This window comes from Anabrus simplex, chromosome 6, assembly GCF_040414725.1.
Source record: "Anabrus simplex isolate iqAnaSimp1 chromosome 6, ASM4041472v1, whole genome shotgun sequence".
Taxonomy (NCBI): Eukaryota; Metazoa; Arthropoda; class Insecta; order Orthoptera; family Tettigoniidae; genus Anabrus; species Anabrus simplex.
In genome coordinates, this window is record NC_090270.1 from 56837962 (window position 1) to 56856641 (window position 18680).

Here is an 18680-nt window from a genome sequence, read left to right on the forward strand (position 1 = left end):
AGCAGGCATGTCGCAAACTTTTATTGCTGAAAATAATATAATTTTATATAATAAAATAATGTTACCAATGAAATTAATAAAAATAGATTATGTATATCAAGAATCGTGAGACGATAAAATATTCGAATAAAATACCGGTACACTCTGAATAGTATTGAATGTTTCCAGATCGCTTGTAGAATCTGATAGCAATGAGGCATCTCAGCCGGATTGTTGTGCGGCAACTCTCCCAACTATCAGGGAGAGACGCCGCACCCTCCTGTTTTCATACCTCAAGGCTATCATGGCCCAAAATTAGCTTACTCTCAACTACAGTTATGTTTCTGACGTCTACTGTACTAAAAACGTCTGATTTAAGCATTTGAAGCCAACTTAATATACAATAAATTAACACACGCAAAAACTTTGTCAGGAGGAAACATGTATTCGCCTCATGATATCAGCTATAATTGGCGTAATATACGAGCAAATTTCGTCACACTCGCAGACAGTAGTTCTTCCTTAGAAACTGAAAAACCACACATATTGCCATCTAGCTGTAACGATGGGAACCTTTAGCTACAGTGTATGCGGCATCTCTACCGGGGCGGCATCTGTCCCGGATTTACCTTATCCGCTCAATAAACTGAGCAACGGGAAGGGGTGTCCATTATAGAATGTGCCGTGTATGACCCCTGAGCGTTGTGGCTAGATGCGGCGTAGGTGAGTTACTCAACTTTGAACGTGGGATGATCATCGGCGCACGGCGCATGGGTCATAGCATTGCCGAGATTACACGCGAATTCGGATTTCCGAGATCAACAATGACGAGGGTAGATCTTCAGTATTGCAGAGAAAATATTACCACCCGCCTAAATCACCGCATGGGAAGACAACGGGTGTTTAACTAACGGACATCACGTCGCCTCCGCAGAACCATACTGGGCGCTCGACGGGCTACAGTGAGTCAGATCACCGACCAGTTGAATGTTCGGAGTCAGGAACCCGTTTCTACCGGGACTGTAAGGAGGCAACTGCACCAAATAGGCTTCACCAGCCGACGACCAACTCGTGTCCCTTTGCCGACACCTCGACACAGATCTCAACGACGTGCATGGGCCCGCGAATGGACCATGGAACAGTGGGGGCGTGTGATATGGTCCGATGGATCCCGGTTCCTGTTGAATCGAGTTGGTGAGCGCGTGAGAGTGAGTGTGGCGTATGCCCCATGAAGCTATGGATTCTTTGCGTCAACAAGGTTCTGTCCAAGGCGTTTTCATGGTCGCAATTAGGCCCCCATTGCCCGACTGCAGGGAGCACTGACAGGTGCACGTTTTGTGGACATTCTTTCAGACCATCTGCATCCCTTTCTGGCCCTAGAGTACCATGATGGAGATGTTATGTTTCAACAGGACAATACGCCATGTCACCGCTCTGTGGTGGCAGGCAGGTGGTTGGAGGAGCACTCCAGTGAAGTTACGACCATGGACTGGCCCTTCAGATCCCCCGATCTTAATCCACTCAAGCATTTATGGGATGCTGTCGATGCTGGTGTAACGCTCCTTGAACCGCGCACCAACTACAATGTGAGTAGCAGTGCAAGATGCGCGGGTCCAGATCCCTCCAGAACGATTCCAACACCTTGTAGAGTCGATCCTTAACATCACACTCAGTGTCTTCTGTTACCTTTGGCCACTCAGTGTATTTATCTTTTATTTCTGATAAGTCGAAGGAACCCTCAAAACTCTGCAACCTTTACATTAGTGACAGCCTACTGCCAATTTTTTAAGTTTCACCTGTGATAAAAACATTAAAATATAAAATAAAAGTTCGAAACCTACATGACATTACGTCAAATGAAACGAGGGAAACGATGGTGCGATTGGATTTTCTGTAGGCCTATTAGTTATTTGCCGGTCCCGTGATGTAGGAGTAGCGTGCCTGCCTCTTCCCGGAGGCCCCGGGTTCATTCCCGACCAGGTCAGGGCTTTTTACCTGGAGCTGAGGGATGGTTTGAGGTCCACTCAGCCTACGTGATTAGAATTGAGTAGTATCTGACGGTGAGATAAAGGCCGCAGTCTAGAAAGCCAAGAATGTCGGCCGAGGGGATTCGCCGTGCTGACCACACGACACCTCGTAATCTGCAGGTCTTCGGGTTGAGCAACGGTGGCTTGGTAGGCCAAGACCATTCAGGGCTGTAGTGCCATGAGGTTAGGGGGGGGGGTATAGGTTATTTGATAAACTTCAAACTGGAGTGCATATAATAATTTGATCGCTAGTAGGTTCCAGGATATCGAATACAGCTGTGGTCTAACAGTCATCATCAACCAGGATTGACGCACTGTTGTTGTAAGGACCAGAAGAAACTTAGCTCGGGAACATATACGATCTCTGATGGCGCCAAGGGAAAATTCCTGACCTGGAGAAACAGACCATATAGCCTGCATGACCGGCAGATGCAGCCCCTCCATCATGGGTGATGCACACATCATCTAGAGCCTCACTGATGCGCAGCTGTAGCACGAGCTACCGCCTGCACCTGTCTACCTCACCCAGCTTTCTCTACAGCATCACCGCAACAACACACATATTATTACCAAGCGTTAAATACGTTCCCAGAACTGTATTCAGAAAAACAACACATGCCAGCTGGGAGCATGAAGCACTTTGAGGGGCGATTTTGGAGAACTTTTAACGTTTATAAAATGTTCTAACAGCCTGCCCCAGTACGCAAACATAAATCTTCATTATAGACTGTTATGCCTTTCAGTGATCAGTCAGCAAGCCTCTGTTGATTAACCTCAACAATCCCCCATTCGCAACTAGCAGTGTGGCCACGTTGAATTCCACACCTCTTATTATTGCATCACTGAAAGCTCAGTAAAACCCACTGTCACTTTGGTCTCACTCTATTTGTCTTACCGTCCATGACCACACGGCCAATTCGCTCGGTGGTCCGAAAACAGATCAATGTAAAGATAATTTCGCCCTACAATTCCTAGGTAAATTAGGATGTGTCCTATCATATCATCTTCAGGTCAAATTCCACCAAATCTTTCTCCTCTCACCATTTTGATTCAGTGTTTCTTCATTCGTGATTCTATCTACCGATCTCACTTCCGACATTCTGCTGCAACACATTTCAAAAGCTTGTATTCTTTCTTTCTGAGCTCGTTGTCGTCCATGCTTCATACAATGGAACGCTCCACGCGCAAGTCTTGTTTCTTAATTCCTATATCAATATTTAAACTGAGCAAATTTCTGTTGTTAAGAAAGGCCTTCCTTGCTTGAGCTAATCTACTTCCCTCCCTACTTCTGTCAGCAGTAGTTATTCCACTACTCATCTATTTCTTTCTATTTCATAATAATCAAGGAAGCGCTGACTTTTGAGGGAAAGATGCCATCGTTCTAGTATTGACTACTCTCATTATGAGCAAGTAATCTATTTTTAAAACCGGGACATTTTCGAGTTTCGAGATTTTTTCGGGACAAAGTAGCCGAAATCGGGACTTCAGGTTTCCCTGTGTATGGTAAGTTGTATCACTTTGGAAGATATGGCCGAAATAGGCTGCGTTCCTCTGTTCTGCGGGGGTTAACACTTCCCGTGGTTTCCCGGCACATCGCAGAACCTTCTCAATGATGACGCGGTCTTCAACATTCTGCGATATATCCACACTTCAAAGGCCTCCATTCGGCTCGCTGATAACGATTGTAGTGTCCCTCATCAATTAAAATCGATCTGACAGGGATCCCGGGTTCGATTCCCGGACGGGTCGGAGATTTTAATCTTCAATGGTTAATTCCTTTGACTCAGGGACTGGATGTTTGTGTTGCCCCTAACATCCCTGCAACTCACACACCATACATAACACTATCCTCCACCACAATAACACGCAGTTACATAACATGGCAGATGCCGCCCAACTTCATCGGAGGGTCTGCCTTACAAGGGCTGCACGCGGCTAGAAATAGCCACATGAAATTAATTAAATTAACATTGTTCTGCATTTAGGGCAGTCACCCAGGTGGCAGATTCCCTATCTGTTGTTTTCATAGCCTTTCCTTTAATGATTCCAAAGAATTTGGAAATTTATTGAACATCTCCTTTGGTACGCAATTCCAATCCCTAACACACCTACCGACAAGCGAATATTTGCACCAATTTGCTCTCTTGAATTCCAAATTTATTTTCATATTGTGATATTTCCTACTTTCAAAGACACCACTCGAAGTTCTCGTCTACTAATGTCATTCCACGCCATGTCTGCAGTACTCTGCGAACTAGCCTAAGTTGGAATCTCACATCCCACAGAACCCAGCAAGGAAGACTTGGTGACTGCGGCCAAAAGTGGTCTAAGTACGGACTACGGTAAAGGGATTACAGAGAGTAGTTGTAAGTGTTCAATTGATAACTAATCGAGGCCCCTTTCTTCTTGTTACTATTTCATGAGAAAGTAGATATTGTTGAAAATGATCCACCAACTGACTCTTTGTTTAAAAACAAAAACAAAGACATTTACTAAGCATTTCAACGAGCGCATTTATGGCTCTATACCGTAGCACTGTCCGGCTCCATAGCGTGCTGACCCTTGGCCACAGGGGTTCCGGGTTCGATTCCCGGCAGGGTCGGGAATTTTAACCATAATTGATTAATTTTGCTGGCACGGGGGCTGAGTGTATGTATCGTCTTCAGCATCACTTCATCCTCATCACGACGCGCAGGTCGCCTACGGGAGTCAAATCAAAAGACCTGCATCTGGCGAGCCGAACATGTCCTCGGACACTCCCGCAACTAAAAGCCATATGCCATTTCATTTTTTTACCGTGGCTGTAAACAATTAAACAGAATGCATACAATCAATCAATATCAATCAACATTGATCTGCATTTAGGGCAGTCGCCCAGGTGGCAGATTCAACATTCAACACCGCCTTCGTTCGACACAGCAGAGCGGGGTCGCTAATACATCATTTAGACACAGGATGTTTAGGAATGAATACATCAGAATGCAAACTACAGTCGAACCTCCATAACTTCAATTTTCAGTATCTCGAAGTAACTTCAATTTCTCGGCCATTTATCCTATTCTTCATGTGTATTTATTTCTCTATTACTCGACATTCTGTTACAAAAATTTCATTTCTCGAAGGAAACGTTTCCTCCCTTGAAGCAAAAAACACTCTGTAACTCCAATTTTGTACAACACTGACTGTGCAATACAGCATTTGTAGTCTGTGAGAAACAAGTGAAGGAAGGGTTACGGTGATGCTGGGAGTTAATGTGACGGGAACCGAGAAACAAACTTCTAGTGATGAGAAAATTGGCGAAGTTTCGCTGTTCTTCGGGTGTGAATTAATTACTGGTCACTTACGAAAGCAATCCCGAAAGTCGTGGATGCGTGGTTTCGAACCTACATACAGAGTCAGTTGGTGTTTCTCTAAATGTTGAAAAGTATGTAGAAGAAAAGACGTTTAACAGAAAAAAAAACAGAAGAGAAAAACGAATTTTTCCAAAGGTGGTAACGAAGGAATGTTTCTTGTTTCACTACTGTATGTAGGCCTACTGTATTCTATCTTCTAAAAATTTACTTTAATAAGGGTCATAATTTAAGCGATACCGTAAAATACGAGTTTGTTAGTATATTTTTAGATACTGTAAATAGTCTGTATTCAGTATAACACCGTAGGTACATACGATTAAATTATGCGCTACATATGCTCAAAAACGGTAGACCTACTCTCTATGTCTCGAAATTCCGATAATTCGAAATTAAATTTAGCTCCCGAGGTGATTCGAGACATCGGAGTTTCCACTGTGATATGGTTATTAGGAAGTGTCATCTAGTTTGCTCTTTATAATAATAATAATAATAATAATAATAATAATAATAATAATAATAATAATAATAATAATAATAATAATAATAACATTGTTATTATTTGCTTTACGTCCCACTAACTAATTTTAGGGTCTTCGGAGACGCAGAGGTGCTGGAATGTTGCACCGCAGGAATCGTTTACGTGCCAGTAAATCTACCGACACGAGGCTGACTTATTTGAGTACCTTCAAATACCACCGGAGTAAGCCAGGTTCGAACTTGCCAACTTGAGGTCAGAAGGCCAGCACCTCAACCGTCTGAGCCACTCAGCCCGGTTCAAGGGGTTCTGATTGCCGGTATACCTAATGTTGATGCAAATCTCATCGCATAACCGTCTTGCAGGCTAGTGTATACTTATTACTCGCTTCAGTGCCCGACTCCTTGGCTGAATGGTCAGCGTACTGGCCTTCGGTTCAGAGGGTCCCGGGTTCGATTCCCGGCCGGGTTGGGGATTGTAACCTTCATTGGTTAATTTCAACGGCCCGGCGGCTGGGTGTTTGTGCTGTCCCCAACATCCCTGCAACTCACACACCACACACAACACTTTCCTCCACCACAATAACACGGAGTTACTTACACAAGGCAGATGCCGCCCACCCTCATCGGAGGGTCTGCCTTACAAGGGCTGCACTCGGCTAGTAATAGCTATACGAAATTATTATTACTCGCTTCAGTAAGTTTCCATTCTAACCTATTACTGACATTTTTTTACGTCGCACCGACACAGATAGGTCTTAGGGCGACGATGGGATAGGAAAGGGCTAGGAGTGTGAAGGAAGCGATTGTAGCCTTAATTACGGTACAGCCCCGGCAATTACCTGTTGTGAAAATGGGAAACCACGGAAATCTATCTTCAGGGCTGCCAACAGTGCGGTTCGAACCTACTATCTCACGGATTCAAGCTGATAGCTGAGTGATCCAAACCACGCCGCCATCTGCTCTTGTTATTTATTCCAACTGCTTTACATGCCAACTAGTTCCGAATCGGAAATAAAATGTTAAACACTTCTTGCAATGCCCATTCTGGTTTTGAGTGAAGAATACAGATTTTGCTGACACTAAAAAAATTAACGGTCTGCAAAATTTCAGAGCTAGCTCGTAGATAAGAAAAGAATTGCAGACTCTGCTGTAAGTAGACAGTCCAAGGATTTTCCCGTGACTTAACAAAATGATTAGTGACCCAGAAAATTGTGTGATGTTGGATTAATAAGAACCTTAAATAATAATAAAGGTTTCTATTTCAAGCGTGACAAAGTCCTCATTAACTAGAGACAGATGCTGGACAGACATGTGACCAGATTGATAACACGTGCTACTTTATGTCGTGAGATGAAGACAGGTGCTGGCTAGCCAAAGCAAGCACCTGCCGCTGCCAAATCCCGTCGACACCGTGTTACACCAGCACGTGGCTAGCTATCTCCAAACAGGTTACTCCACAGCTTCTGCCTCAATTATACGCCATTCGATTTCCACTCCTTAAATCCAAGCACTCGGCAGGTGAAACATTCGCTAAATTAAATACAGATACGGATAACAAACAGCAACCACAAACAATTCATAACAAGGTTTGTATACATACAAGTAGGATTATAAGATACCTGTAAGACGAAATACACGGTGGTCAAAAACCAGATTTTATTAACCTTTTCGATTCTCAACGAAGTGTCACCAGTATAAGATTAATTCATGTTGACAAGACATTGTAACTGAATTACAAAGATAACGGTCATATCATATTAAACCATTTCATAATAGGCTTCAATTTATTTATTACAACACTGTGCCGTAATTTTACTCAAGCGCTCAATATAGTCGCGGGGAATGAAGGAAGGAACACTGGATGGCCGTGCCATAGGTTGTGAGAACCCCGTAGCACTCCGGGAGGAACGAATTCCTCTGGTTGACCTGAGCCGTAAGCCGTGATTTCAATCATGTAGACCCCAATAGCGGCGTGCAAATTCTGCAGGGGTGGGATTTAAACGAGGGGATGTACCGAACATATGTTACAGGTTTACAAACCTCTCTTTTCCAGGGCTGGAACCACCTGAATTTTAATAATTAAATCCGCCATAAAGTTAAAGTCCACAGATCTGTCACCACATCTAATTCAGATTACAATTATACAGTAACAGGAGATAAAATTATTTACGTGTGCTAAACTAGGAGATATGCATATTAACGGGAGCAGCCGTTAACATCTGGCGAGCTCTTCCAAAGAAGAAGGATCTGTGTGCTGGTGGTTTTCCTTGGAGCTGGCGACCTGGAGAGACTATAAAATGTGCGGTGGGAAGGGAAGGGCTCTCCTTCTTTTGAACGCCAAGTGAGACGTGTCGTGATTCGCGGGCCGACAAGACAATTGCTTTTTGAAGTTTTGTTAAACTGAAATAGAATCGCTATGATTTAGCTCGTAAGAGCTAGTGACGTTGTGTATGTATAAATAATATGTAACATGTACGCGAACTGTGTAATAAACGTGCGACTCGTTGAAAATATAACCGCTGACAAGGACAGATTGCAACCGGGCCAATTCTCTTAATTTAGTGCCGCGTGGACCGAACTCATATATGTGTGGATAGCCAGCACTAAGGTTGCGATCGTGCATATGCGCACGCTAAGCGGAGAAGTAGATGGTTCTAACTTAACAGTTCCAGATAGACCGACATCTCGGAGACAGCAACCAGGAAGTATCCAGGAGTCGACAAGAGGACCCTCATCCCTGTGCTGTGTACCGTAGTCATGGGCTAAGCACGCATGTCGTAGCGCTTATGTGATTCGTCGCTGATGGAGAGGTAGCTGTCAAGTCCTTTTTGTTCTATAAGAAAGTGAAGTGATATCTAGATGCATTAATTAGGGCAGATTAAAACACGTAAATTAATCCTTTAAATATAAGCCAGAGAGGCATTTGTATTTGCTTATTTTAGTGAAGTTAAATAAGTTCAGGGCTGCTTGCAATCCGAAGTCCCCGAGCTAAGTGTTGTATATGCAACCTGTGTCTGAAAAGTTCGGTGAATGGTCACCTAGTTTGTACACCGAGCTAGTTCGGACGATGCGCTCGCGTATACGCATTGCGAGACATGACACCAAGAGCCCCCTATCGGTCAACTCAACACAGTTAAACGGAGTTGAACGCTACAACACATCGCACGGAATCAGTGTGAGGACTCGTGTCACTGCGCAATGGAGTGCAAAGGTGAGCAACGCGTTAACATGAAATTTTGCTTCCACCTAGACAAAACGGCAACGGAAACACACGCAATGTTAGTGCAAGTTTACCAATCGAAGCAGTGAGTAAAAAGTGCATTTTTGACTGGTTTCAACGCTTTCGAGATGGAAAGGAAGGTGTTGAGGTCGAGGCGCGTTCGGGTCGACGAACCACAAGCACATCTCCAGACAACATCGAACGAGTGCGAGAGATGGTTGCGAATGATCGGCGACTGTCCTTACGAATGATAGCAGAAGAAGTGGGTGTAGGCAAGGACAGTGTAAGGACCATTGTTCACGAACATTTGAAAAAGCGGAAGATTTGTGCCCGGTTTGTATACACCACACAACCTGACAGAGGAGCAGAAGCAAACTCGGATGGAAATGTCAGGAGATTTCATTGACGTTTGTGAGCAAAATCCGGAGGTGTTGAAAACCATCATTACAGGAGACGAGTCGTGGTGCTACCAGTATGGGACGGAGATTAAAAGACAGGCAATGGCGTAGTGTTCAGCGTCTTCTCCGCCTCCCAAGAAAAATCGGCGCACACAGTCCAAGATTAAGAAAATGCTGATCGCCTTTTTCGACAGCAATGGTGTCATTCATCATGAATTTGTACCTCAGGGTACACCTGTCAACGCAGAATTCTACGAGGGAGTTTTGAAACGGCAACCACAACGCATTAGACGGCTTCGGCCTGAATTGTACCGGAGTGGACAGTGAAAGCTCCTCCACGACAATGCCTGTCCGCACACCGCGATCCGCGTGACCCAGTTTTTCGCTGAACGCCAGGTGGCTGTTCATCCACACCCTCCGTATTCTCCGGATTTGGAACCGCAAGATTTTTTGTTCCCCCGTCTTAAATTAGTCCTGAAAGGCCACCGGTTCGACAGTGTAGCAGGCATCCAACAACGCGTGACAAGGGTTCTCCGGGAGATTCCAAAAGAAGCGTTTGCTGCCAGCTTCCAGCAGCTTTACAGCCGATGTCAAAAGTGTGTTGTAGCTAACGGAGATTACTGTGAAGAGCAGTAAAGGAGTTTTGCGTGGAACTTACGTTGTCTTTACTTCATGAGACCATTCACCGAACTTTTCAGACACAGGTTGTATATTTAGATGGGAATAAGGGAAAGAACAGGTTAGATATAGGTGTGTGTTAGTGTTATTTGTATTTTATTCCAGTGTGTGTTGATTTTAAATAGAGTTGTATGGTCAGATTCTTCATAAAAAAGTAATGTAAAAGGATTAAACTAGAGACAGTATATGTTAGGATGTTTTATTGCATGATGGATGAATTTCAGCTGTGAGGAGACGTAACGGGAGATCTTTTACCGTCGAAATTAGAATCGTGCCTTAGTGTGGTGGCAAATTCATGAATGTACCGGGCGTCGAACTAAGGATTATTTATATGTGTGGCTAGGGAATTGCCTACGAATATTTACGGGGCTAAGATGACAAGAGATAGGCGATGAAAACAATGGTGTTATATTTGGAGCTATTATATAGATGAGATTTATACGAGACTATGTAAGGCTGTGAACGACACTTTGCTGGTCACATTTGCGTGCTATTCTGAAGCACCAAAGAAATGTTGGTGAGGGCGACGTGCTTTGTTTATTGCCAGGGACATAGTCCGATGGCTATTTTTGGGAAGAAAGGTTCTGACCTTATCCGTGATCATGTGTTCGGACCTATTTGATTAAAATCTGTGAATATTGATTATCCAATGGCCGCTTATTAATTTGATTTGTATTTTTTATTTAGTACGATTTTAGTTCATGCTTTTAGTTTAATTAATCCAGTTTGAGGAAAGCCAGGGGAAACTACCTCACTCCTCATTTCCCTAGTATGCCTCCTTGGTGACGCTAGGCTGTTTATGATGGCTTTTGGTGAAGCTGTGGAGGATCAAAGCAGCCTTCGGGTTGAATACCCAACATATACAAATCCATTTTACCCGATTACTTGAGTTCTCATTCACTAGATTTATATGTAGATATTACCTGCCTATACTTTGGTGTATTGTATTAGTTAGATATTTTTATTGCCCACATCCGAACGCACCACGCGATTCTACCCCTGAACTAGGCCGAATACGATACATAATGGCCATGAAAAAAAGAGAACGCTTAGTAGCAAATGTAAAATGATGCAAGAACGCGACTAAATACGAGATTTTCATTGACGCTATGCTTTACTAAAGTTACTTTAAAAATAATGGTTGAATGATAGTAATTACGGTATCGCCTTTATTTATTTCTTCCTAGTGGTTTAATCTCGCAGTAACGCACCGCCACCGACAGGTCTTACGGCGACAATGATATAGGAAAGGGCTAGGAGTGGGAAGGAAGTGGCCGCGGCCTAAATTAAAGTACAGCCCCAGCATTTGTCTGGTGTGCCAAATGAGAAACCAGTGAAAACAGTGGGATTGAAACCCACTATCCCCCGGATGCAAGCTCACAGTATATGCTTTACACTGCACCAACACAGATAAGTCTTATAGGGACGATGGGATAGGATGGGACTAAGAGTGGGAAGGAAGCGGCGGTGGCCTGAATTAAGGTACTGTGATTTTCCTAAATCGCTGACTAACTTTTGAAACATATATTAATCTGGATTAAATTGATAACTCTGAAATATCTGCATTTAAAATGGAAATTATGAAAATTAACATTCATTAAATAAAATACACACTCGTCGAACCTTGTACTCACACTTACTTGTTACCTGCTTACTTACACATACGTTATTTGAAGGGCGCCAGCTGTCACTCAGTACAGCAATAATAGAATGAGACTCTTGACTATCTCTAGGGTGTGGGGTAATAAGCTTACTTTTGACAACATACCATATAAGTTCTGGGAAAGGAGATTGGCGTTCGGTTTCCCCATTAATTTTGAGGTTAAGATATTTTACTTTCATTGAAATACAACTATGAATTCGTTTGATAGAACAATATATATTCTTTAAATAATATATCAAAAAATAGTGAGTCTTGTTGCGATAAAACAGATGAGAATGTGAAATTATGACATTGCAACAGAAAGAAACTAGGCATGAATTTGAATTCTTCTTGACCGGACATTTAACAATTTATACGAAATATTTCCCTCACTTATTCACTTGACTGTACCTTCAACACTTTTAGTGTAATTACGACGTATTCCTTTGATCTGGTGTTTACTGTAGATGTGTCACGCCTAACTTGGTGATACATCCTTGTGACTGCTTCTTCTCCATCTCATCTGACTTCTTTGTAAGTCAATATGGTATTACCTCTTGGTAGGTCCTGGGTTGCCCTCTCTGACTTCATGGTAAGCCCTTGCGTCCGTGCCTTCCACTAAGTGACGGACCAACCATTTGGTCTCACTCTCTCAATGACCAATAATGGCTCACTGAGTCTTCACCATCTCTCGTTCACACTGGTTGACTAACCAACTAAGGCCTCTTGATCTAGTAGACTACTTCACTGTACTGCATCCGTATAACTAATGACTGACGCTACAATATGCACCCACCTTATATAGACGTTGGTTGACACAGCTACGTAATCTCCAGAAATAACCATGACATACTCCCACAACGCGGCAAATATTACATACAGTGGTGAAATAGCCCTGCGGCGGCCGACTCGCTGAGCGCATATCTAAATAAATACAATGACATAGCCATGGCGCGGCGATGACTTGGCAGAATCGCCACTAATCTTGCACAATGCCCCAACGTCACACCCAATCTCTGATATATACAACAATTCTCACTGTACAGGTATTGAGTGGTATTCTACACATACGTATATATGTATACATCTAAGTACAATCTTGCAAGCAACAGGGAACTGCAAAATCGAATTGAATAAAACGGATAATTACAATAATAGTAACAATATCACAGATAAAATAATAATAATACTGACATAATAATAATAATAATAATAATAATAATAATAATAATAACACAGATAAAATCATACAATAATAAAAATACAGATATCATCTTGTAACGGGATTTGAACCGTTACAGTACAGCCCCGGCATATGCCAGTTGTGGAAATGGGAAACCATGGAAAATCATCTTCAGGGCTGCCAACAGTGGTATTCGAACCCACTACCTCCCGGATACAAGCTCACAACTGTGCGCATTAACCGCATGGCCAACTCGCTCGGTCATGTTTCCTTATTGCAAGGCACAATCAGAACACGTCAAAACCATCATGTTCCGTCTTCCTGCTCAGGAACGAATATCTTCCCGAAGAAACAATCTATTCCATAAGTCTCTTTGTTGAGAACAGATACTCGCAAGCCTTAGGCCTAACTCAGTTGATATGTTTGAAGCTGAAGTGTACAAACACAACATATTTCAGAGTTTCAACTGTGAACTTCTTTCTGTCGTTAATCTACTGTCCGTTTATCAAATGAAATACGTCGCGCCGACACAGATACGTCTTATCGCGACGATGGGATAGGAAAAGTTTAGGGGTGGGAAGGAAGCGGCCGTGGCCTTAACTAAGGTACAACCCCAGAATATGCCTGATGTTTAAATGGAATAGGAAACCACAGAAAAGAATTCGGGGCTGCCGATAGGGGGGGTTCGAACCCACTATCCCCTGAATGCAAGCTGATAGCTACGTGACTCAAACCGCGCGGTCTCTTGCTCGGTGGACTCATTTTTCTCAACTGTTATCTAGAAATTATTGGCGAGACTAATTTTAAATACTGCAATCTGTACCGGGCGGTACACCTCCACGCCGCTTATTCAAACTTTGCGCCAGTTGAAACTCCTCTACTGGAGGAAGTCTGAACTTTATCTACTGTGTTAATTTTCAAGTTTCTCAGAAGATGTCACTACTTGTAAAATTTTGAAGTTCTGAACTGGGTCAGTTTCGATTCATTTTTGTTTTCTCTGTAGCAAGAAGTGTGAACATTCTCTTCTAGATGGCACTACTTAAGAACTACTATTGGGCACCCTAGTGCGAAGTGAAGGAACATTTTTGAAGAAATTTAGTATGTATAAGTTTGCTCTTTGTTAAATTTCCTTCAGTCATTGTTTGTGTTGGCAATGTTAATCCTTTCGTTCCGCCAGGTTTGAATTTAGCCAATCCCGAATTTCTTTAATTAATTTATGACCAATCAGGTGTATCTTCTTCAACTTGGATATGTTGCTTAACCCTAGCCAATAAAGTGAGGGGGAAGGGGGGGTGCGCCTCTTCATTCATGAAACGTCTCGAACTTACCGCGAGGGTTTATAAACTGCTGATTTTAGGGTCTCTGCGCCACTTCAGTAACATCTATCAGTGTGTAAAGTACGTAGCAGGGGGCGGGAAGCGCCTCTTTCTTCGGGCAGCAGTTCAGCCACCAGGTAATGGCCGTTTAATGACTTCTTTTCTTGCTAGCTCAGCAGTTTAACTCTCGGGGCAGGTCCGAAACCTTTCTACCATGTAACTTTTCCCCTAAAATGTAAAGACACCTTGTATCAATTCTATCTTTTAAGCTACATATTGGGATAGAGAGTGCTTAACCCTCTCGAGCTCCCACTCATATTGCGTTGAGGTGAACTTATTTTCTCAACCGTTTCTTCCTTAATGTAATGTACTGTAAATTGTCTTCTTCTATAAGTCACCTCTCTAGTATGGGATTAGCCCTTGCAGTAACGGCCTAGTGCCAAGTAGGTTTTATATAAAGTGTATTAGGAGTGCAAGAACGCCTCCTCTCAAGTTGGTATTTTAGAGGCCATGTAATTGACCTGTTTCTTTACTTAATAGGCCTCAGTAGGTTGGGTATTTTTACCCCTGTTTTCATGTCCTTGGAGGAAAACTTGAAAGTGGAGTTTGGTGTGGCCTTTGATAGGCTTAAATTTTGAGAGCGAGTTGCTCTTTCTTGAAAATTGAGTTGCTGTATGCCTCGAGGAGGCTTTTCCGTGTAAAGAGGAGCAAGTGCTCCTAGGCCTGATTGGGGTTTTCTGCCCCTTTGTTGAACCTTGAATATAAGTAAAGTTGGGCTCATTGCTCAAGAATTATTTGTCTGGCTCTCGGAGCCCAAATCTTGTAATCACTGTAATTGTACATTTTCGAATTGTGTTTCGGCTACTGAGTACCTGTTCTACTTGTTATTTCTTAATCTTGAAAAGAAAATATAACCTTGTTAAATTTTATCTTAACTTTAATTTCGTATTTTGAGACCTGTTCACCCCCGCACCTTCCTTTATCTCTGCACATCCACTATACTCCGTAACACAATCAAAAGGCGATAAAGGGATCTGCCAATATCTGTGTTTCACGTTTTCAACCGTTCTTCCACTTGGTGCAGAGAGAATTATTTTATTAGTATTGTTGGAAGTAGATTGGTCTCGCAACTGGATATGTACGACCTCTATTGTATTAGAATGATATTAAGACCGGCTGTGCCTCCAAATGAAACGCTTTGATAATACAGTGATAAATGCCGTACACAGACCTTAGGTAGCTTATTGAAGGTAGTTTGATTTATGTGTAAGGTTCAGTAACATCTGACAGGAGGGTCGTTCTAGGGATAAATCACCACCACCCCCGTCCCAACATGTCTAAGCAAGATGTTAGGGAACAGCTAGCTTCACCCTCCAAAAGCTAACTGTACTCTGTTGACCAGCAGCGGAACTTCCTGCCATTAACGTATTATTAGTGATATACAGTCACTCAAATAGAGGTCTTGCCATTGGAATCTACACCATGCCAGTTGTTTTGTTCAACTATGCTTTTTTTTTTAGTCCTCCTTAGACGGTAAACACCCTAATACTTAAGCTCTACGATGCGGTCATAATATGGAAACAAAATTCCAACGAACTGTCTATTCAGTTTTTATTACTAATCGCACAATACCCGTTGCAAATTACTTTATTTACGGTCGATTAATGCGTCCTGTTGGCATTTCTTGGACCATGATTCTTCTTCTTCCTCTTCTTCGTTTAGGCCTACAATGGACCACGTGGTTCTCAACTCTGGTGAGCTTTCTTCTTCTTCTTCTTCTTCTTCTTCTTCTTCTTCTTCTTCTTCTTAGCCCAGTATTCCATCATTTTAGCGCTATGGCTATGGATGTCTTTTCTTTCTTGAGTCCATTTCACTCCTGCTCCTGGACGCAAGTTAGATTACTATTGTTACTATTATTGTTATAATAATAATAATAATAATAATAATAATAATAATAATAATAATAATGGTGGTTGTTGTTGTTATTGTTGTTGTTGTTAAACCTGAGTGTCTGTATGCAGCGAAAACATTGGATATGATTGGAAGAGATGGACTTGAAGGTATCCGGATGAAAGGAAGAAAATAATAAGAAAACTTATGGGCCCAAATTTTTAAAAAATGGGGAGGTGAGAGGAGACTCAAATCCAACAAAGAATTATATCAAGGAACGGAAGGAGTAGTTAAATGAGGAAGAGAAGGTTACACTTCTATGGACGCTTGTTGTATATGGACAACAATGGACTAACCAGGAGAACTTTGAATTCTTCAATATGAGGAAGACAGAGCTGAAAAGGGCGCACGGCTGTGAGCTTGCATTCGGGAGATAGTGGCTTCGAATCCCACTGTCGGCAGCCCTGAAGATGGTTTCCCGTGGTTTCCCATTTTCACACCAGGCAAATTCTGGGCCTGTACCTTAATTAAGGTCACGATCGCTTCCTTCCAACTCCTAGGCGTTTCCTATCCCATTTTCGCCATAAGACCCATCTGTGTCGATGCGACGTAAAGCCACTAGCAAAAAAAAAAAAAAACATGAAAAAGAAATCAATTTAGACAACTCGTCGAAAGGTTCCCCGGTTTCCAGGAGAGTGGGGAAACGCTAGTGAAAAAAGGGACGTCCTATACAGAAGAACAAGGTAGGAGAAAGGATATGAAAAGGTAATGGCAGAGTGTGAAGGCAGAGGTGGTTAAAAATACTGCAAAGATTTTCAAACGTTGTCAACAGACGGCCAAAACGAAATATAATAATAATAATAATAATAATAATAATAATAATAATAATAATAATAATGGCTTAACCTCCCTCTAGTACGTTGATGTGCCGGAATATTGTCCCACAGGAGTTTTTACGTGCCAGTATATCGCCCGACACGAGACCGACATATCTGAGCACCTTCAAATATCGCCGAACTGAGATAACATCGAACCTGCAGAAGTGAACTCTGAAGGCCACTGCTCTACCGACTGAGTTACTCAGCCCTGCAAACGATGATAGGAAATCATGGTTCTTGGTATCAAAAAGGTGGCTTTCATCTGAGGAATTGTTACAGGAAATATCAACTGGATTGTAAAAAGAATGCTGCGTACGAAACAAAAAAAATACATATAAATATTCTTCTTCTTCGTCCCTGTCTTATTTCCAATTTATTGGGGTAGGCACTAGTTATGGATTTGGCGCAATTTTACGGCCGGATGCTCCTCCCGACACTAATCCTATAAGCAGGGACGCATTCACTATTCTGTGTTTCCGTGGTGGTTAGTAGTTCGACGTGTTGTGTGTACAATGCAGAGAATTGTTAAGAAAAACACAAACACTCAGTCCTAATTAAATGAATTAACCATACGTCTGGCCGGAAATCGAACCCGTGGCCCTCCAAACCGAAGACCAGGACGCTGACCATTCAGCGAAAGAACTAGACATTTCCATACAAACAATATATTTTGTAAATATTTTTTAATTTCCTTGTTCTTCGTTGCAATGTGTATTTTAAAATTGCATGTTAGAGGCATTTTCCTTTTTAACTCCTTTGAACAGAGTAAGATACCCTGAATAATTTTTTTAAATGTGTATGTCAGAATATCAGCCTTGCTAGTAACTCCTTATTGTCTTTTTAAACTGAGATCAGGCAACCCTCCTTACACAATTGCACTGCGGTATGCATAGCTACTAAAATATGGCGATACAATTGCTACTTCCCCTCAGCTGTCATTAAGCTACAGTACATTATATTTCATAAAATAACGTTTTTTAAAAAAATATGCTTTTCTCAAGAACAATAAAAACTAGAGCAAACTTATTTCATTACCTAAAAGCTACAAGACACACTTGCAAAAGGAAACATATTCTTTCCTTAAACTATTTATGTGGCACTAACTACCCCCAAATAATTTGAGGGGATCTTTCTGAGAGCCCAATTTAATAAACTAAAATGTCCGGCTCTATGGGTATATGGTTAGCGTGGTGGCCTTTGGTCAGAGGGGTCCCGGGTTCGATTCCCGGCAGGGTAAGGAAATTTAATCATCATTGGTTAATTTCGCTGTCACGGGGGCTGGGCGTATGTGTTTTCTTCATCTTCATTTCATCCCCATCACGACACGCAGGTCACCTAGGGGTGTCATATCAAAAGACTTGCTCCTGGCGAACCAATCTGTCCTCGGACACTCCCGGTACTAAAAACCATACGCAGTTTGATTACTTCAATAAGCTAAAATTGTTTTTAGATACTCTTTGAAGTTTTTGTTGTAGACACTGGTGTTTTAACTTGCCCAAAAAGAATTACGATTCGTAACAAAATATCTTCCGTGAAAATTTTACCAAAAGTTGAGGTAGAAATTTTACATGTTTTGTTGCTGCTGATGAACTAAGGAAAATACATGGTTTAATATTATGCATGTATTTTGCTGTAGTTG